The following is a 22,437-nucleotide window of genomic DNA, read 5'->3' as shown; positions in this document are numbered from 1 at the left end:
CAATCCACAGACCCTCTACACAATAAGCTTAAATCCAGTCAACGAAGATACAAACTGCCTTTCTATTATGAATAAAAAGGACCTATAAAATTCCTTAAGAATATGCATATCTACTTTTCGCCAACTATGGCTACCAGGCTCTAGGTGTGCTTTCTCTAGCTCCATCTTGATTCCTCTCTCCATCTCTGCTCCTCCTCTGTTTTCCTTCTTATTCTCCACCTACCTCCCCACTGTCCAATCATCTATCACCTTAACATTAATCCACACTTGTGGGTCATCTTTTATATGTAATTTAGCTCTTCTCTGCTGTAGTTTTCAATACCCTATACTTGTTAGTATGGTGATGTATGATGTCATTGGATTTTTGTTCTAGTCATACTGTTGTACCTAGGCCCATTTTATGTACTTGACTCCAGGTTTGAGGAATTCTCAGGTTGTTGTTGTATGTCATTTTATGTGGATTGATGCTAAGGTGATATTTGATTAGACAGTGGAGAGGTAGGTGTTGAAAAAGTAGGATAACCGAAGAGGAGCAGGGATTGGAAAGGGAGAAATCAAGATAAAGCTAGAGAGAGTAGATCTGGATCAAGGTGGACTTAATTGGTGATAGGTAGATATGAATATTTTTTTCATGTAATGATGGTTTTGATTCAAATAAATCTCACATAAATAAACAGGCTTATGCATTTTTTCAACATTAGCCATAATAATGTTAAATTATTAATTTATAAAATATTTTATGTGTTTTTTCTTTTTTGTTTTCTTTTTGTAATTGAACAACTTTATTTTAAAAAACAAAGATAAATGTACAGATTTTAAGCATTTTTGCATAAAAGTATACGAATACATTTTTGTCAGTGCTTGGTTTTTCTAAAGGTTTGATAGTGTGCATTAAGATCTTACTAGTTACAATGAGCATAAAGTACATGTAAAACAAGATGTAACCTGGAATTAGTCAATGAATATTTTTTAATGACTTCTATATGCCTTTTTATCTCTTATAGCAGGACACTTTGCATCTTGTTCATTGTATTTAATGTTATTTTGTAGAAGGTTTGCAGATTGAGAATATAATATACAAACCTACAATAAAAAGGTACCAGGCTTTGGAGTAATGTTTTTGGCAGGCTGTAAGATAAAGAAACATGCTAGGATGCTCATATCCACCTGAGACAGAAAGAAGTACCAGGATGGGCAGAGTGTACTGCCTGGGAAGGTAATCTCCTGGAGAGTGTAGCTCATGGACCCAGTAACAGAGTAGGCATCCGTAGAGTAAGACCGCAGTGACCATTAAATGGAATAACCATTCCTTTTTATTATTTACTGCAACAGTTTTATTTGGTTTATTTTTGTTTGTTTTCACTTATTCAACATTTATTTTTAAACATTTTAATTGTGTGTCCCAGTGTGTGTATCTGTGTGTGAGTGTGTGCAAGTACAGTTGCTAGGAAGGACAGAGGTCATGAATTTCCTAAATCTGCAGTGATAGGTGATTTAAGCCATGTGATCTGGGTTCTGAAAACTGAACTCAGATCTTCTGCTGGATCAGTGAGTGCTTTCAGTCACCAAGACATTGACTCTCCCATATCTGTGATTTCTATTTGTGATTCTCTGTGCTGAATTTCATATAAATTGCTCTATTTGGTGTTAATTACTATGACATTCTCAATAAAAGTAGTTTTGTTTCATGAATATGAATGTTTTGACTGCATGTGTGTATGGTAACCACATAAATGCATGATAATCATGAACTAGAGAAGATGGTATTGGACACTCTCAAACTGGAATTTGAGATGGTTTTGAGTACTGGGAACTGAATCTGCTAGTTTCAGAAAAGGGGGCAATTGATTTTTAATATCCAAGCCATCTCTTCAGCACAAATGGTTTGTATTTTTTGTTTGTTTTAAGGGTCTATATTATCTTAGTCCATTATATAGTTTTGTTTTTGTTTTTTTCTTTTTTCTTTTGGACAGGATCTAGGCATCTGGAGTTAAGATTCTGGTTGTCTTTTGATGTGAATTTTCATCTCCATGAATCCAGATACTAAGGCATTAAAGTATGCTTAGAATCTTGAAAAACTCCTTTGGAAGTAGAGCCAAGACATACAAAAACAATAAATGGACAGAGATTGAAAGGTTTGGGTAGACATAGATTACTGACCTGGTTCAAGACCAGAGTAATTGTGGAGCTGCTGCTGCATTTGGGTCTCATGGTGAAGGAAGATGAACTATAGATTGTTGTACATATACTATGTACACTAGAACAATACAAGAATGAATACTTATGTACCAGCATGCTGAGCCTAGCATGGCAGTGGTAGTGGCAGAGTAACATGGTTTCTTCCCCTGGATCTGGGCCCCAGTGTTAGTCTCCATGAGTGTTTATGGATGCTGTGGTCATAAGGCTTGTGTGTTTAATAATGTACATATCTGTACCAAAACCATACGATTTTCATCATAATTGTTCTGTAATACTGCTTTTTTTTTTCTAGGTGTGTAAAGAATTTTTTTTTTTTAACAATGAGCAGACAATACATGTAATACAGGGTACAACCCGGAATTTGTCAATATATTCTTGGTGGGTAAGGATTGAGCATGACTATTTTTTTTATTGTTTTGTTTTCTTTTTATCTTGGACTTCATACAGTCTGTGAGTTGTTTCTGGGGCAGTGCGAGCCTCTGGTGTTAGCTTCCCACTATCAGTGACAGCATATTATGTCTATTCTTTTGTGACTGGGTTATCTCACTCAGGATGATATTCTCTAGATGCAGCCATTTTCTTAAGAATTTGGTTAAGTCATTGTTTCTGGTGGCTGAGTAGTATTCCACTGTGTAAATGTACCACAATTTTTGTATCCATTCATCTTCTGAAGGACATCTGGGTTCTTTCCAACTTCTGGCTATTATAAATAGAGCTGCTATGAACATTGTGGTGCATATATCTTTGTTATGTATTAAAGTGTCTCTGGGGTATATGCCCAGAATTGGAATAGCTGGGTCTTCAGGTAGTACTATGTCCAATTTTCTGAGGTATCGCCAGACTGATTTCCAGAGTGGTTGTATTAGTTTGCAACCCCACCAACAGTGGAGAAGTGATCCTCTTTCTCCACAACCTCGCCAGCATCTGTTGTCATCTGAGTTTTGGATCTTGGCCAATCTGACTGGTGTGAGGTGGAATCTCAGGGTTGTTTTGATTTGCATTTCTCTGATGGCTAAGGATGTCAAGCACTTCCTCACATGTTTCTCAGACATTCGATATTCCTCAGCTGAGAATGTTTTGTTTAGCTCTGTAACCCATTTTTAATAGGGTTGTTTGATTCTCTGGTGTCTTGCTTTTTGAGTTCTTTGTATACCTTGGATATTAGGCCTCTATCTGATGTGGAGTTGGTAAAGATCTTTTCCCATTCTGTTGGCTGCCATTTTGTTTTCTTGACAATGTCCTTAGCCTTACAGAAACTTTGCAATCTCATTAAGTCCCATTTGTTAATCTCTGACCTTAGAGCTTGAGCCATTGGTGTTTTGTTCAGGAAATTTTCTCCTGTGCCTATGTGTTCTAAGGTTTTCCCTACTTTCTCATCTAATAGTTTCAGTGTATCTGGTTTAATGTGGAGATCTTTAATCCACTTACCCTTGAGCTTTGTACAAGGAGATAAGAAAGGGTCTATTTTCATTCTTTTGCATGCTGAGTGACAGTTGGGCCAGCACCATTTGTTGAATAGTGTCCTATTTCCATTGAAAGTTTATGGCTCCTTTCTCAAAAATCAGGTGCCCATATACCTGAGGTCTCATTTCTGGATCTTCTATTCTATTCCATTGATCTACATGTCTATTTCTGTACCAGTACCATGCAGTTTTCAGCACAATTGCCTTGTAATATAGCTTGAGGTCAGGGATAGAGATTCCCGCAGATGTTTTCTTGTTGTTGAGGATGGATTTGGCTATTCTAGGTCTTTTGTTATTTCATATGAAATTGCACATTGATCTTTCCAATTCAATGAAGTACTGGGCAGGAATTTTGATGGGGATTGCATTGAATCTGTAGATTGCTTTTGGTAGGATGGCCATTTTTAAAATGTTGATACTTCAAATCCATGAGCATGGGAGATCTTTCCATTTTCTGAGATCATCCTCAATTTCCTTCTTTAGAGGTTTGAAGTTCTAGTCATACAGGTTCTTCCCTTGCTTAGTTAGAGTCACACCAAGGTATTTCATAGTTTTTGTGACAATTGTGAAGGGTACCTTTTCCCTAATTTCTTTCTCCACATGTTTTTCCTTTGAGTACACAAAGACTACTTATTTGTTTGAGTTAATTTTGTATCCAGCTACTTTGCTAAACTTGTTTATCAGCTGGTGGAGTTCTCTGGTGGAATTTTTGGGGTTACTTAAGTACACTGTCATGTCATTGGCAAAGTGTGATGTTTTTATCTCTTCCTTTCTGATTTGTATCCCCTTGATCTCCTTTTGCTGTCTAATTGCTCCAGCCAGGACTTCCAGTACTATGTTGAATAGGTAGGGGGAGAGTGGGCATCCTTGTCAAGTCCCTGATTTTAGTGGGATTGCTTCAAGTTTCCCAACATTAAGTTTGATGTTGGCTGTTGGTTTGCTGTATATTGTTTTTATTATGTTTAGGTATGGATGTTGGATTTCTGTTCTTTCCAGGACTTTTAACATGAAGGGGTGTTAAATTTTGTCAAATGCTTTCTCAGCATCTAGTGAGATGACCTTGTTGTTTTGTTCTTTGAGTTTGTTTATATGGTGGATTATATTGATGGATTACCTTATATTAAACCATCCCTGCATTCCAGGGGTGAAGCCTACTTGGTCGTGGTGAATGATCAATTTGATGTGTTCTTGGATTCGGTTTGCAAGGACTTTGTTGAGTATTTTTGCGTCAAGGTTCATAAGTGAGATTGGTCTGAAGTTCTCTTTCTTTGTAGGGTCTTAGTGTGGTTTAGGTACGAGGGTTATTGTAGCCTCAAAAAATGAGTTAAGTAGTATTCCATCTGATTCTATCTTTTGGAATAGTTTGGAGAGTATTGGTGTTATATCCGCAATAAATGTCTGAAAAAATTGTGCATTGAACCTGTCTGGACCTAGGAATTTTCTGGTTGGGAGGCTTTTGATGACTTCTTCTATTTCTTTAGGTGTTATGGGATTATTTAGATTTTTTACTTGGTCCTGGTTTAACGTTAGGACCTTGTATCTGCCTAGGAATTTGTCCATTTCCTCCAGATTTTCCAATTTTGTGGACTATAAGTTTTTGTAGTAGGATCTGATGATTTCTTGAATTTCCTCATTTTCAGTTGTTATGTCTCCACTTTCCATTCTGATTTTGTTAATTTGTATACTCTCTCTTTGACCTCTAGTTAGTATGGCTAGGGTTTTATCAATCTTGATTTTCTCAACGAACCAACTCTTGGTTTTGTTGATTTATTCAATGGTTCTTTTTGTTTCTATTTGGTCTATCTCTGCCCTAATTTTGATTATTTCTTGCCGTCTACCCTTCCTTGGTATATCTGATTCCTTTAGTTCTAGAGATTTTAGCTGTGCTGTCAGGTTGTTGATGTAACCTCTCTCTGGTTTCTTTTTGGAAGCACTTAGGGCTATGAGTTTTCCTCTCAGTACTGCTTTCATTGCATCCCATAGGTTTGGGTATGTTGTGTTTTCATTTTCTTTGAATTCTAGAAAATCCTTAATTTCTTTCTTTATTTCTTCTTTGACCCTGCTATCGATTAATAGAGCATTGTTCAGTTTCCATGTGTATGTGGGCTTATTCTTGTCTTTGATGTTGTTAAAGACCAGCCTTAGACCATGGTGATCTGAGAGGATACATGGGTGTATTTCAATCTTCTTATATCGATTGAGGCCTGAACTGTGTCCAATTATGTGGTAAATTTTCGAGAAGGTGCCATGGGGTGCTGAGAAGAAGGTGTATTCTTTTACTTTAAGATGATATGTTCTGTAGATATCTTTTAATTCTAGGGGTTCAAAGTCTCTGCTAGTTTTGCAGTGTCCTTGTTCAGTTTCTGTTTCCATGATCTGTCCATTGGCAAGAGTGCAGTGTTGAAGTCTCCCACTATTATTATGTGGGGTGAAATGTATTTTTTGAACTTTAGTAGGGTTTCTTTTAGGAATGTGGGTGCTTTTTTATTTGGAGCATATATGTTAAAGATTGTGAGTTCCTCCTGACAAATTTCCCCAGTAATGAAGAAAAAGTGTCCTTCCTTATCATTTTTGATAACTTTTGGTTGGAAATTTACTTTATTCGATATTAGAATAGCCACTCCAGCTTGCTTCTTGGGACTGTTTGCTTGGAAGTTTTTTTCCACCCTTTTACTCTGAGATAGTGTCTGTCTTTTTCTCTGAGATGAGTTTCCAGTATGCAGCAAAATGCTGGATTTTGTTTATGTATCCAGTCGGATAGCCTATGTCTCTTTATTGGGGAGTTGAGTCCATTTATGTTAATAGATATCAAGGAATAGTGGTTTCTGTTTCCTGCTATTATTGCTTTTTTAGGTTGAGTTGTGTCTGCGTCTTTTTCTTCTTTTGGATTTCTTGTTTAGGAGTTTTCTTGTTTTTACTAGGCTGTATTTTCCCTCATTGTATTGGGTTTTCCACTTATAATTCGTTGTAGTGCTTGGTTTGTGGTCAGATATTGTGTAAATTTAGATTTTTCTTGAAATATCTTCATCTCTCCATCTATGGTGATTGATAGTTTTGCTGGGTATTGCAGCTTGGGCTGACACTTGTGTTCTCTTAGGGTGTGCATGATATCTATCCAGGCTCTTCTAGCTTTCATAGTCTCTGTTGAGAAATCGGGTGTGATTCTGATTGGCCTGCCTTTATATGTTACCTGTCCTTTTTCCCTTACTGCTTTTAGTATTCTTTTTATACTTTGGGCACTTGGTGTTTTGACTATTATGTGTCGGGAGACATTTCTTTTCTGGTCCAACCTATTTGGAGTTCTGAAGGCTTCTTTTATGTTCGTGGCCATGTCATTCTTGAGGGTAGGGAAGTTTTCCTCTATGATTTTGTTGAAGACATTTACTGTGCTTCTTAGTTGATACTCTTCTCCCTCTTCTATTCCTATTATCCTTAGGTTCGGTCTTCTCATTGTGTCCTGGATTTCCTGGACATTTTGGGTTAGGAGTTTTTTGTTTTTTGCATCTTCTCTGGCTGTTTTGTCTATGTTTACAATGTTGTCTTCTGCCCCCGAGATTCTCTTTTCCATCTCTTGTAGTCTATTGGAAATGCTTTCTTCTGTGAGTCCTGGTTTCTTTTTTAGGTGTTCTACCTCTATGGTTATCTCTTTTAGTGCATTCTTTATTGTGTCAATTTCCGTTTTAAATTCCCTCTTCCATTCCTTCATCTCTTTGGTTCTGCTTTCCTCTAGTTCTTTTAGTGTTTTTCTTGTTTCATCTTTAGAAGCTTCTGAATCTTTTTGCTTTTCCTCCCATTCTTGTTTAAGTATCTCTATCAGAATCTTGAAGCATGATTTCAGGTCTGTTTCTTCTTTTTCTGGAGTGTTTAGCACTCCAATGTTTGCTGTTATGGGAGAGCTGGGTTCTGGTATTGACAGGTTGTCTTGATTTCCTTGGGACATACTCTTTTGCTTTCCTCTTGCCATCTTGTTGTCAGTGATATGTTCTTGCCTATCCCTTGTATCTGGTCTGTGTCCCTGGATCTTCACTGTTCCGGGTGTCAGATTGGCCGAGCCCTGTTCTGGGCCCTGAATTCGCTGCTGGGTGGAAACAGAAGTTCCAAAGTTTTTTTCCTGGTTCCTGGATCTGGTAGGTCTGGGGTTGCGCTTACAGTGTGCACTCCGCAGAGATCTCTCTGCTCCCTGGCTGCACAGATCTCCTACTCACCAGTCTTTAACCCTTTAGGAGCTACTGATCTGGGTGGCTGGTGGGCCGGGCCCTGTTCTGAAGTTGCAGCCGGGAGGAAACCGAAGTTCCAAAGTTGTGTTCCTGGTTCCAGTCTTTAAACCTTTAGGAGCTGCTTATCTGGGTAGCAGGTGGGCCGCATCCTGTTCTGTGCCCTGAAGTCGCCGCCGGGTGGAAACAGAAGTTCCAAAGTTGTGTTCCTGGTCCCTGGATCAAGCAGGGCTGGGGGTACGCTTACAGTGCACACTTCACAGAGAACTCTCTGCTCCCTGGCTGCCCAGATCTCCTACTCACCAGACTTTAAACCTTTAGGAGCTGCTGATCTGGGTGGCAGATGGGCTGTGCCCTGTTCTGCACCATGAAGCCTCCACTGGGTGGAACCAGAAGTTCCAATGTTGTGTTCCTGGTCCCTGGATCAGGCAGGGCTGGGGGTGCGCTTACAGTGCGGACTCCGCAGAGATCTCTCTGCTCCCTGGCTGCCCAGATCTCCTACTCACCAGTCTTTAAACCTTTAGTAGCTGCTGATCCAGGTGGCAGATCTGTAAAACTGCTTGAGAGTGGGGGATTGTGATTCCCTCAGAAGTTATTTCATTGTTGAAAATAGTTTTTTGTGATTTTGGGTTTTTGATTATTCCAAATTAATTTGCAAATTTCTCTTTCTAAATCTTTGAAGAATTGAGTTGGAATTTTTTATGGGGTTTGCATTGACACTATAGATTGATTTTGCCAAGATGACAATTTTTACTATATTAATCCTGCAATTCTATGAGTGTGGGAGATCTTTTCATCTTCTGAGATCGTCTTTTATTTCTTTCTTTAGAGATTTGAACTTCTTGTCATGAAGATATTTAACTTCCTTGATTAGAGTTGAACCAAGGTATATTATATTGTTTGTGACTTTTGTGAACAGTGCTGTTTCCCCAATTTCTTTCTCTGTCTGTTTATTGTTTGAGTAGAGGAAGGCTACTGATTTTTTCAAGTTAATTTTATATCTATCAATGTTGCCGAAGTTGTTTATCAGCTGTAGGAATTCTCTGATGGAATTTTTGGGGTCACCTAAGTATACAATCCTATCATAAAAAATGTAATATTTTGACTTTTTTCTTTCCAAATTGTATCCCTTTGAACTCCTTTTGTTGTCTAATTTTATCTGAGTAAAATGTGTAAAAGTCTTGTGCATGCTAGCTCAATTGCGATAAGTTAATATGCTCACTTTCTAGATGAGTCTGAAACTATGTTTCCTTTCAGTCACCAACAACTTCTGTAATGATTCCTGTGTCTTAGAGGGAAAGAGTGTCATGGAAATCTCTCATTTAGAGCTTAGCATTCTATAGTTTCTTTGTAATCATCTACTTAAATAGACAGTTTTTTTAATCTCACTATAAGCAATATATATGAATTTTATCACATGGAATGACACTTAAATCGAAGACAAAAGTGGTTGATTACTCCTATGGCATTCATACCTCTCTTAAGGAACTGAACATATATTGCAAGGCAGGTATATATTGTAGCCCTCAGGGTTTATAGATGAGTGAAATGAATGATGACTTTTCAACTCTTCAAACACTATAAATTCTAACCAATAAGAATGAAGCTTACAAGTGAGTATTGGATTGATTTTTCTGTATTTTATAACTTAAATATGTACTATCTTAAGCAAAAAAGTTTGACATTAAGGTCTGGAATTAAAACTTGTTCAATGAAGGCTTTACAATAATGTAAATAATAGAAGGTACAAAACAGTTTAAAAATATTCATACTCAGGAGTATTAGAGTTCATATCATAAAAATACCCACCCAAGCAAAAGCAGTATATTTGGGTGTGTGTGTGGGGGGGGGGTGAGAGAATCAAGGCCTGCATAAAAATTTCAATACAGTTCTTCAGAGAAATGATCATATTCATTTTAGTCTGAAGTAAAAAAAAAATACTGCACTACTTGGCAATCTAGACAATCCAAGAACATTATTTTTTAATTAGAGTGCATGACTTTCAATTGTGAACTATAATATTCCTGTGTATGTCACACTGATGACTATATATATATATATATATATATATATATATATATATATATATAATTTTCTTATGTATAAGAATGTTAATGGCTATCTAAATGAATTGGCATGTAGACTTGTGAATTTATTGAAACGAAACAAAACACAAGAAAAAAAATCAGATTTGCTAATAAAAGGTTCTAATCCAACTCCTAATGATGTATATTTAGTAAGAATAGAAGGTCAAGGTCATCCTTGGCTACACGGTGAGTTTGGGCTAGTTTGGAATACATGAGACTATCATTCATGCCTATTTTGATAGATGTTAGTTACATTCCAAATGCAATCATGAGATGTCTCTATTTCTTTTGCTTCATACTACCACAAAAGAGAGAAAGTGGGCTGAATGTATCTCCTAGATTATCTTAAATTCATGCAAAATGAGTGCTGATTTTCTATGCCCATAACTAACTTCTTATCACAAGAGGTTAGTTTAAGGATTTCTAAGAGTAATTATTTGTGGCAAGTTTGCTTCATGCAGCCCTTTAATGTTTTTAACTGACAGAAAAGTTCTCATGTTAGTTTGAAACAAAGTGAAAAGTGATTGGTAACTGCATAGTTTAGCAACATATGTTTTACATTTTCTGGAATATTATCAAAACAGTTAAGATTGATAACCAAAGGGGATAATGTACCCTTTCTACCCATTCTAATTATCAACTAGTCTCTAGATTCTCTTATATATGTAATACCCTTTACATTTTGTTGACATTTTCCCTTGGAGCCTTCAATTATAAGTATTTTCATCAGTGTACTAAGCAGTGCCTTCTCCCCACCATCAGTAATTTCCTAAACATTTTAGATGGAACGTGATTTCTTACTAGAAAATACAAATTTAGTCATTATCTTTCTGAGTATCGCTAATTTTCTTATAGCCATCAGAGGTGATGACATTAAGTGAGTTTGACACTTGCAATTATCCACTAACTAGAAAACTCACAGATAGCTGCATTCAGAATGATAATGACTAGGTTGTTGCGAAAGGATACTAACTGTCTGTTAAATAAACCAATTTAATGAGACCAAGATAGGACCAGTAACCAACACTAATGATCAATGAATTGACAAATACATGTGGAATAATATTATATTTGATATTTCACATTCCAAATGTGAGTCCACACCACGAGCTCCATGATATATAACAGTTTTTATTATTTTTGTTAATTATGCTGACAAGATAAACATTGAGGGATATGAAACAATTACAGGCCATAAAATAGAACTGCTTGAAATAGTGTCTATCTATTATTTTAAGTGAAGGTATTAACATTTTGTTTGAAATTTATTTGCAATCTAATAATTATAGGATTGTTTTATTGACATCATTATAATTTAAAATACTCATATATTTGCATTGCTAATTTTACTTCAATGTATTTTTTCAGTTGTGTTCCAAATATTTAATGTAGCTCTGTTGGTGTACGTTTATTCTAAAATAACATGCACTAACCTCCTAGGCAGTATTGAATTTGCCAATGAAAAGATAATAGTGAAAAAACTCAAGATTCACATATATGAACCATGCATACATTCTTACAATAATACTAAGAAGCAGAATTTGCCTAAATATCAACTATGGATAAAAATGTCAATACTTTATGAGGAATCTTTCATGCTCCAAAACATTTAGTTGAACGAAAATACCTTCCAAGGTTTTTGTTCTTTTTCTTTATAAGTTGCTAAAAAGTTCTCAAACATATTACTCCATATCTAGCAAACATTCTCATGTCAACTGGTTTTAATTTATTTCAAGAACTTGCTTTTGGTTAGAATGTGGGAGGTATTAACACAAGGTTTGACTTGTGAGATTTGAGTTACAAGGGAGTGCAATAAGATAGAAGGAATATAGATAGAAGCATTCCATGGTTCTCAAATTTCTATGAAAGAGAAAGACTACCAAAAATGACTTAAAGAAAAAAATGTGTTCCTGTCAAATTAAATGCAATTCAGATACTCTCTTCTGAAACTCATATACTACATGTAGTATATATGTATGCAAATGTTAGTACATGTGGCTAACTTTCTCAATTCATTCAGGATTTGAGTTCTCAAGAAGGTATATAAATACATGTACATATCAGCCTAAGATTAATTATATCATGGTATATAAACTGTCAAGTGTAACTCTTACTGTACTATATAAGAATTGCAAAACAGCATGTTCACACAGAAACTGTCAAAGATTTCCACAGATATTTTAAAGAAAAGATGATCTAAAAAGATACATAACACCCCTTGAAATCTTATATCTAAGTATTCCCTTTTTAAATACATGATCTTCATAAATCAGAATCACTTACACAGACTTTTTTTTTGTAAAGTAAGCTATGCAGATGAATTTCTAGTCAAGGAACTCTAACATTAGAATTCTGTGGGAATACATTGTCCCTTCTAAATTAATATCTATGAATAATCAGATTATGGCTTTATTAAGCATGAGGTTCTAACACTGAATTAACATTTATTATGTTTTAGAAGAATCTCTAGTCAGGTGATCCTTCTTAGCTCTTATTTATTTAAGATGATATCAGTTCATCCTAAAACATACTCCAATGGAAAGTACTGTTGTCCTCATTGCTCTTTTGCATTTAAAATCCTAAGGCTCAGAGAGCTTTAGTAACATCCATTACATTCTAATACATAATAAATAAAGCAGTAACACAATTAAATGAAAATCTCTTGATTTCAAACATAATAAGGATATCATGACTACTCCTGGCACTAAAATTAATAGAAAAAAACAATATTTTTCATTTAAAATAACTTCAGATTTGTCTAATATAATAGTATCTCTCTATCTTTGCCTCTCTCTTCTTCTACTTCCTATCCCCCATTCTCCCCTACTTGATGTTTTTGACTCAGTACATAATATGTTGGGTTATGAACCATTCAGGAACTTAAAAGGTTTGGGTAGAATGAAGGTGCTTTCCAATCTACATGTTTGAGTTGAATATATTTGAATATATATTGAACAGTTCTCAAATTTAACTTAAAAGAAAACAGGTTTTTCACATTTAGCAGTCATTCCATTGTTGAACCAGTAGTTACATTTTGCCTAGTAGTTCATTGCTGTAGCATACAGGGTTCATCACAGTATAAACCCAATGATGTCTTCTCAAATGGCCTCTTCGTACCTTCCAGCAGTATGAATTCTAGGGAAGAGGGATACAATTTACTAATCAGTATCATATTTATTTCTGTCAAGTAGGTAGTGTACTAAGCAATAGGGCCTTTCCATTTGGTTATATTGGGCATACAAAAGGCAATATCATGTGTTGCTCTTTGTCTTTTTGGTGTCTCTGTGATTTTCACAGAAGAAATATTGTGTGTCTGCCATTGATAGTTTTATTTGAAAACTCAACTGATCTGAGAAAATTTTGTACATATAGGTAGAGTACCTCCAAGCAAATTTCCTTGCAAATTGCTATGTTTTAATTTTTCCTTTTCATTTTTATACTATTTGATAAACAGCTTACTTCACCTTCCTGAGTGGATAGGGTTACAGGCTCATGTAACAAGCCTGGGATAATGTAGGTTTTGATGTTTGTTTATTATCACATTTATTAAATTACTTTAGAAAATTATTTGAGCGAACTCTGAGTCCTTATTCTTGCTTGCATGCCAAGGCTAAAATCTCACATCTATAGGAAACTTACATCATCCTTCAATATTTACATCTTTCATATTGATTTTATCATACCTCTAGTAAGGACAATGGTGTTTCTTTCTCTGTTCCTCTCTCATATTCTCTCCTTCAAATTTTTTAAAATTTTAAGTATTATTTGTGATGATCATTTTTCTGTATTGTAATTATCAATGCTTCTTTAATTGAAAAACCTCTGTGAGTAATTTTAAGTCTCAGACATCATTATTTATAACATGTACATTAACCTCTTAACTAGGTCATGTAAAGAAGCTACACAAGGATTCGAAAACCATTTATGACTGTGCATTTGCATATCTAATTATTTTCATATCTTCTTTGAGTTATTGAAAAATCTGTTGTAAGAGTGGCAATATTCTCATTCAGATCATTGGGTAACTCTTATTATTAAATAATACAGTATTATATCTTATATATGGTTTTCCTGAAATTATTTATAGAATTCATGACTTGGCTAAAACAATCTTTGTCCATATATAAAGCTGAGCTCCTGCAATCTTATCCTTTTTGTCAAATTAATTTAGATTCCAGTGTGTTAATTTGAACCATATTTCCAGTTCTCCTCTTGGTTTAACAGGTCAATTGGATTTGTTTTTTTCCCTGTACTTTATATTGACCCTTGTGATGCTTACAAATAGAACTATAAGTTTTATATTTGGGTATCAAAAAACAAGTTCATATAAGCACTACTACTGGTGGAGATATTAACATAATAAAATATATAACAATTTATAGTGTACTAATATTTCTTCTCTCTCATCTGAGGTTATATATAAGTCTTATTGCAAAAGTGACAAAACGGATTCACAGGGCTTAAGTGACTTTCTCCCTACCAGAGGACCCTGGTTTGGAGATAATTCTCATTGCTTCTGCTGCACTGCAGTGTAATTCTGGTGTCAGTCCTAATCACTGACAGCTTACTGCTCTGCCTCATAGTCCAGTTAGAGAAATGTGGGTGAAAAACGTAGCTCCAATTCCTTAATCCTCTATGCTGGGTTCCTGGTCCCTGGATCAGGCAGGGCAAGGGCGCGCTTTCCCTGTGCACTCAGCAAAGATCTCTCTGCCCCCTGGCTGCTTGGATCTCCTACTCACCAGGCCTTAACCTTTGGGAACTGCTGGTCCAGGTGGCAGATGGGCCTAGCCCTGTTCTGTGCCCCAAAGCAGCTGCGTGGGAACAGAGGTCCCAATCTTGGGTTCCTGGTCCCTGGATCAGGCAGGGCAGGGGCGTGCTTTCCATGTGCACTTGGCAGAAATCTCTCTGCTCCCTGGCTGTTCTGATCTCCTTCTCACCAGGCCTTAACCCTTGGGAACTGCTAGTCCAGGTGGCAGATGGGCCGAACCTCGTTAAGTTGTTTTCTAAAAGCCGTAGATGTTATCCAATTGATAATCTTATTAGGAACTATTGTATCTTCTGTTCTTATCAGTAGATTTTTTCTATAATTTAAAACTGATTTTTTCTGTGAGACAATACAAGCCAACCAGAGTTTCCTTGACTTTTACTCCTCACAGCTCCCCAATCTCTCCCCTAGATCCACTTCCACTCCATTTTCTCCTTAGAAAAAAATAGACCTCAAAGAGATGTCAAAAGATAAGAAAGTTTGAATTTGATTGAATTCCAATCTCAATCCTCATATTGAGATTGGAAAAGGAAAACCAATAGAGGGGAATGGATCTCAAGAGCAGACAAAAGAGTTAGAGGCATAACTTTTCCCACTATTAAGAGTATCGCAAAAACACCATATTAACCATCACAACATATACACAGAGGACCTGGTACAGACCCCTACATGTCATGTGATTGCTTTTGTAATCTCTGAACTCACATGGACCCTGCTTAGTAGATTCAGTGTGCCATGTTCTCCCGGTGTCCTCCATCCTGTCTGACTCCAATAATCCTTCCTTCTCCTCTTCCACACGATTCCCCCAGGTTCTAGGTAAACCTAGGTAAAAAAATGTTTTAATGATTTTTAACAACCACAAAAAAAGGAATGAAATCTAGAGTTCGTAGAAAAATGATGGATTTAACTTCCTGTAACTAGCTTTAAATACTTTTTAAAGATGTATCACTTCAATAATGCTTATAGCATATTAAAAATGTGCCATACAAGATAGGCATATTTGCACTCTGAAAAACTATGAAATTGAAAGTTTGGAATAGAAAAAGGAGTAGAAAATATATATTGACTACTAATCTAGCAGTCTCCGACATGTTGTTCTATTACTCAGGTGTTTGTATAAAACCTATAATAAACTTTGTAGATTTAGTTTTGAGAACAAAATAAAGGTACAAAGAAGATTAATATGCATAAAAATGCTTCATAAATTACAGGTAAATTTATGCACAAATGCTATAATTACCATCATATTTTATGTGCATTTAAAAAAATAGGGCAGAATATAATATGTTTCTTCAGGGGTTTGTGATCTTAGAAAATAATTACATTCATGCTCCATTAATTAGAGCATGCAATTAAATATAAGTCTAAATAAACAAAACAGGACGAATAAGCATAGATTCTAATACTTAATCTTGAAAAACACTTGTAAAGAATATTTGTCAAAATACTTCAGAGGGTCAGATAAAATCAACCCATCTGATCAGATTGTACATTATGTTCATCAAAATTTTTCTGGCCTTTCTAAAATTCTTTGAAATATGCTAGTACATTTTAGACATTTTGGTGGCTCATTTCTGTACCATTGTTGATACTTAGCAGTTTCTATGTCTACTTTATACATTCCAAAATAGGTAACTTGGAATGCAGGCTTGTAACTGGTTAAATATTATGCTATTTTCATCTTTAAATTCTTATTTATTTTGTCTGACAGTAAGTATTTTTATGCAAAATTATATAAGTTAGCATGTTTCATAATGAGAAAAAATATATCTGTTGTGTGTTTGCCAGAGCCATTCATTGCCTCATTTCTTGCAGACAGCATTCAGCATGCCCACGAGAACAGAACTTTAGGGAGCCCATTATGTGTAGTACTTCAGCAGAATTAAGAATGGATCATGTATAGACAAAATACAGTGGAATATTGGCTGTGATAATACTGATTTAAACAAAGTAAAGATACAATAGAGAAAACAACAGAAGGTATGCTCATATGCTTTATTTCCTTTATTAGGGTATGTGTGAAATAAACCATTTCATATCTTCCAAGGTAAGGACCAATAATGTTTTAATAAGAGATGGACAGGTATGGAGATATATGTGTGCCTAAGAAGATAGACAGAGATGACTGCTGACATGCAGATAAAGATCTCAAGATCATTTCCAATCTCCACATGAATCTCCACTTGAGTTTAAACAAGTTAAGATGTAAAACAACCCCAGGAACAAAAAAAAAAAAAAAAAAAAAAAAAAAAAAAAAAGCTTCCAAAGATTGTTTTCCATGCTGTGAACTGCCTCTCCAGCCAATTTTTAATGTCCTTTCTCATGTTTCCCTGGGAAATAAGGATCCTGATCAGAAAGTCCTTTGACAACCCTATAATCTCAAAAGTATTTTTTACTTTCTCCTAGAGGATTTAGGAATATAGTTTAAATATTCTGATCTTTTATCTATTTGTAATTCATTTGTGTATGGGGGAAGCAAGATTAGGTTTCATTCTTCTACATATATATATATTTACCTTTTCAGCATCGCCATTTGTTAAAGATGCTCTATTTTACCCAATGGGTATTCTTTTCATCTTTGTGAAAGATCTAAGAACTATAGATAAATGCACTTATTTATGAGCCCTCAATTTTATTCTTCGGATCAATTTTTTGATTTTCTGTCAATTTCATGTTGTTTATCCTGATTTGGCTCTGTAATATGTCTTGAAATCATGTTGAACCCTTTAGCAATATTTTTATTTGTCAGCATCATTTGAGTTTTTTTGAGGTCTTTTTTGATACCACATGATTTTTTTGTTTTTCCCTGTTTTTGTTTTGTGAGAAATATATACATGAACATGTCATTTACACCATGCCAGTTCCTCCTTCTTTCTCCCCCACTCGAGTCCCCACTCCCTGAATAATGGTTTCTTCTTTAATTATTACTGTTATATGCATAAGCAAATTTGTTTATCTTTATGTGCATATGTCTATCTAATACACACTGAGTCTATTTAGAAGTGCTTGTATTTAAAAGTGTCCGAGGATGAACACTTGGGGCCTTACAAACTGTACATGAATTCATCCCTGAAGAAAATTAATTCTCCTTTTCTCAACAACCACTAACTACATATAGCACTCCATCTAAGGGTAGGACTATGTGAAATTTCCTCTGCCTATGGTATTGTTATGTGGTATGGCATGTCATATGTTATTGGCATTGTTAGAATCTTCTTTCAGTGACTGTATTGTTGAGACATTAGCAGAGATTTTGGTCCTTTAATCATAAAGTCTTCCTACCCATCTTTCCTTTGTTTCCCTGGGTCATAGGTACAAGAATTTTGATGCTTGTTTAACAGTCGCAGTTTGTCACCCTGTCATTACTTAGTCTTACCTTTGACCAGTTGAAGTTCTCTATAACGGACTCCATCTGTTGTGAAAAATAATTTTCTAGGTTGAGAAATGAGAATTACATGAATATAAGGTCTGTGAAAATGAACAGACTGTTCTCAGAAGAAACACAAATTAAAAGATATTTTTAAAAATATTCAACATACTTGACATTATGAAGATGTAATTTAAAAGTACATTAAAAGTACTATGATTAATCTTTTATATTAACCCTGTTAGAATGGGCAAAGTTAAGGTAAGAAGAGACAGGAAATATAGATGGGTAAAATTTTGAGAAATGTATATGTTGTTACCAGGAATACATTCTGGTCACTACTGTGCAAATCCTTGTGACTGTTCCTTCTTAAAGCTTGAAGTGCATCTACCATGTGATACAACTCTTCTACCCCTAGCTATATACTCAAAGAAATCTGTATTCTATTATAGAGATGTGTGCACATCTGTGTTCACTTTTGTTCCTTTCACAATAATTAGAACATGGAAACAGCATAGGTGCTTAAAATTTACAAGTAGACAGTGAAAGTGTGGTTGCTTTCTTTACACAACAATTTTTATATGAATGGAAAGAAAAACAGATTTATGACATTGTCATCTAAATGAAAGTGAGAAACATACTAAGTGATACAGCCTAGTTCCAGAAATCCAAAAATTATACATTATCCCTCATATGTGGATCCTATAACTGAATACTTAGATTTGTGACTTTAAGTTGAAGTGGGAAAAGGGACAATAGTGTAAACGTTCTAAGTGGAGACATAAATGAGAAGGTAGAGTAGATAAAAGGATAATCAGCACTAAAAATATTTGAAAAGCCATTAGGAAAACACTATTATTCTTTTTTGATCTTTTAAAAATGTATATGCATGAATTTATATTGAAGTTGCTGTAAAACAGGGGATTATGACTTTACTAACAGCCATATATTGTAAATAAAAAGATTAGTGTAAAGTACAGATACATCTCCAAGGCTTGTCTTGGGTATTCTAGGGACTTCTCAGACAATGTACAGTATTGTAATAAAATCACAGCTGCATTATAAAACATTAGTATTGAAGTTCCTTCAGATTTTAGTTCTAGAACACAGGAAACTATAGTTGGTACTGACAAGATCCTTACTTTCTACTGAGTAGCTTTCTTAAGACCTAATGGTGCCATGCAGATTTCTGGGGAAATGTTAACATATACACCCAACTGTGATCTCTGTGATATAAAATAACAACTGGTTCACACACACACAAACACACACACACACACACACACACACACACACAGGAAGCATTGTGCAAAGAATGTTAAAACATTTTATGATTGGATTTAAGGATATAGATTCATGCTGCCATCTGAATGCACATCTTTACAATTTGTGTTTTTGGTTTAAGACCTTAGCAGAGAAGTTTCTTTGGGCAGTGATTGATAGTAAATACAGCAATTTGAAATTAGTCAGAGTACACAGAATAGTATATTATAAGTGTCTGCAGAGTGCTCAGACACAAATGGGACATCTATATCACATAATCTTTCCAAAAATTTCCAGGAAACAGTATGAAAAAGAGCAGCAATATTGTCAGCATGCTAGTTAGAACAAGGCTTGAACAAGAAAAATCTAGTCACCTTTTCAGCATGGAGCACACAAGAACATAGGAACCCCTGAATTCTAGCAGCAAAGCTATTGTCAGTTGATTGCTATTCAAACAAGGAGAATGAGTTTTATTTCTGTTTTTTTTTTTTTTTTTTTTTTTTTTTTTTAATGCTTTAGTCCTTCTTTTTCTCTATTAGATACTCTCTGTATTTACATTTGAAATGTCATCCCCTTTGCTTGTCCCACTCCCATCCCCCTCCCCCTCTACTTGTTTTCAGGAAGGTACATTTGCTCCCAATCATGCTCTCCACCTCAATGGCTTGGCATTCCCCTACATTGGGAAAACACGCCCTCACTGGACCAAAGGTCTCTTCTCACATTGACCCCAAACACTGCTATTCTCTCCTACATATGCAACTAAAACCATGAGCTGCTCAATGCATGCTCAATGGTTGGTGATCTAGTCTTTGGGAGCTGTGGAGGATTTGGTTGGTCCAGTGTTTTTTTTCCCATGACGTTTCAAACTCCTTCATCTACTTTATTCCCCTCTCCACCCCACCACCCTCAACAGGGTCACCATACTCAGTCAGCTACAAGCATGCTCAGCTGCATGATTCTGGAAGAACCCCTGAGGAGGCACCCCTATCTGGTTCCTGCCAGCATCATCTTCCAGCATCAGCAATAGTGCTTGGGCAATGTGGCTGCACATGGGGTGGATCCCCAGGTTAGGCAACCCTTGAAAGGTCCCCTCTTAAATCCCTGCCTTCCACTTCTGTACCTCCTCCTGTGAGTATTTTTTCTCCCTTCTAAGAAGGACTAAAGCTTCAACATTTTGGCCTTCTTCTCTTTGAGCTTCCTAAGGTCTGTGAATTGTTTCTTGGGTGTTCAGAGCTTTCTGGACCTAGTATCCAAATATCAGTGACTACATATAATTTGTGTTCTTTTGTAACTGGGTTATCTCACTCAAGATGATATTCTCTAGTTCCACCCATTTGCCTAGGAATTTCGTAAAGTCATTGTTTCTGATAGCTGAGTAGTACTCCATTGTGTAAATGTACCACACTTTCTGTATCCATTAATCTGTTGAAGAACATCTGGGTTCTTTCCAGCTTCTGGCTATTATAAATAAGGCTGCTATGAACGTGTTGGAACATGTGTCCTTGTTATTTGTGGGAGCATCTTTTAGGTCCAGGAGTTGAATAGCTGGATCTTCAGATAGTACTATTTCCAATTTTCTGAGGAACCGCCAGACTGATTTCTAGAGTGGTTGTACCAGTTTACATCCCACTAATGGTGGAGGAGTGCTCCTCTTTCTCTACATCCTCACCAGCTGTCATCTGCTGTCATATGAGTTTTTGATCTTTTAAGGGAATGACACCTTATAGGCTGAATATGCCCTCCATTGGGTAGCACCATACTCATAAGTATATAAGCAGTACAAATTAGAATCAGTTGGTTATAAACAAACAAACAAACAAACAAAAAAGACAGAAATATTGGAATCTTGGAAATAGTATGAGTGGGGAATAGATCTGGAAAGAATTATGGATAAAATTTTGGATGACTACGAAGAGAATGCCTTCCATGACTTAGAGGATTCCCAAAAAGTGATAAATATTATGTTTACAAATTAATTAATAGCTACCTATTATATCACTGGTATCCCTTTTATCTCTATAGCAACACTTGAAATACAAATTTCAAAAGTCTTATTTTAATAAAAAAGTTTCTGTTCATACTTATTTGCATATATGCAGAAGGCATGTTTGTTCACCCAAACCAAGATATTCTGCAGCTCTGGATTCACAAAGCACTTCTCCAAATAGCCCATTTGTGGTCTCTTACTGAGTAGAAACTGTATAAACTATGCAAGGCTCTTGTCTTTCTCACTGAGCACTTACACCCTTTTATGCAATACACTGAGTATCCTGCTGCATGGCTTGCATGTTATTGTAAGCATAATAATAATTTGGGGCCTAGAGTTGGAACTGAGGATTATAGAGAGAGCATTTAGTAAAATATCATAGTTACTGACCACTTCCTAAATTTGTGACCAGGAAAGAAATGACATGTATTCCTGCAGAGTAGCATCCAGTACCTCAGAATGTGGTTAAGTTTATTAATATGGCTCATAACGTGAGAATTAAGGTAACATGAAGTACCTAGAATGGTTCTTGGAGACGTTCTAAGAAGGGAGTGCAACACAAATATCCAGAGAAGGGAGGCCTTGCAAGATTGCAGAAAGAAATAGTTATCAGCAAATCCTAGAGACTCTGGAGAAGAAAATAATTCTTTCATGTCTTTTTTTTTGACATCTATTATGCAAAGCTGTGAGAGATGATTTCATTTTGAAGCTACTCTGTATGTGGAAGATACATGTTATCAGTACTGAGACTGCCATGCTGTACTTACACTCAGTTCACATAGAAGTGTTCTTGGTGTCATTTTAGAATATTTTATTCCCATGTTACTTCATCATCTTAACCATTTATAAAGCATCCAGTGTAAATTATGTAATGGAAGTGGCAACAACATGCACCTGGTTTACAGATCACATTACAAACTGCTGTTTATTCCAATCTTCATATTTTTCTAGTGAGTTGTAGAAATAACTACAACTAATTGCCATGTGCTGACTTCATTTATGTTAGGACTACATTACCTGTTTTATTACACTGAATATTTGTAACAACAGTTCTAAGAGCTTTAAAGCTCTCGAATGAGGAATCTACGATCT

The sequence above is a fragment of the Micromys minutus genome, assembly GCF_963924665.1.
Source record: "Micromys minutus genome assembly, chromosome: X".
Taxonomy (NCBI): Eukaryota; Metazoa; Chordata; class Mammalia; order Rodentia; family Muridae; genus Micromys; species Micromys minutus.
Note: the sequence above shows the minus strand (reverse complement) of the source record.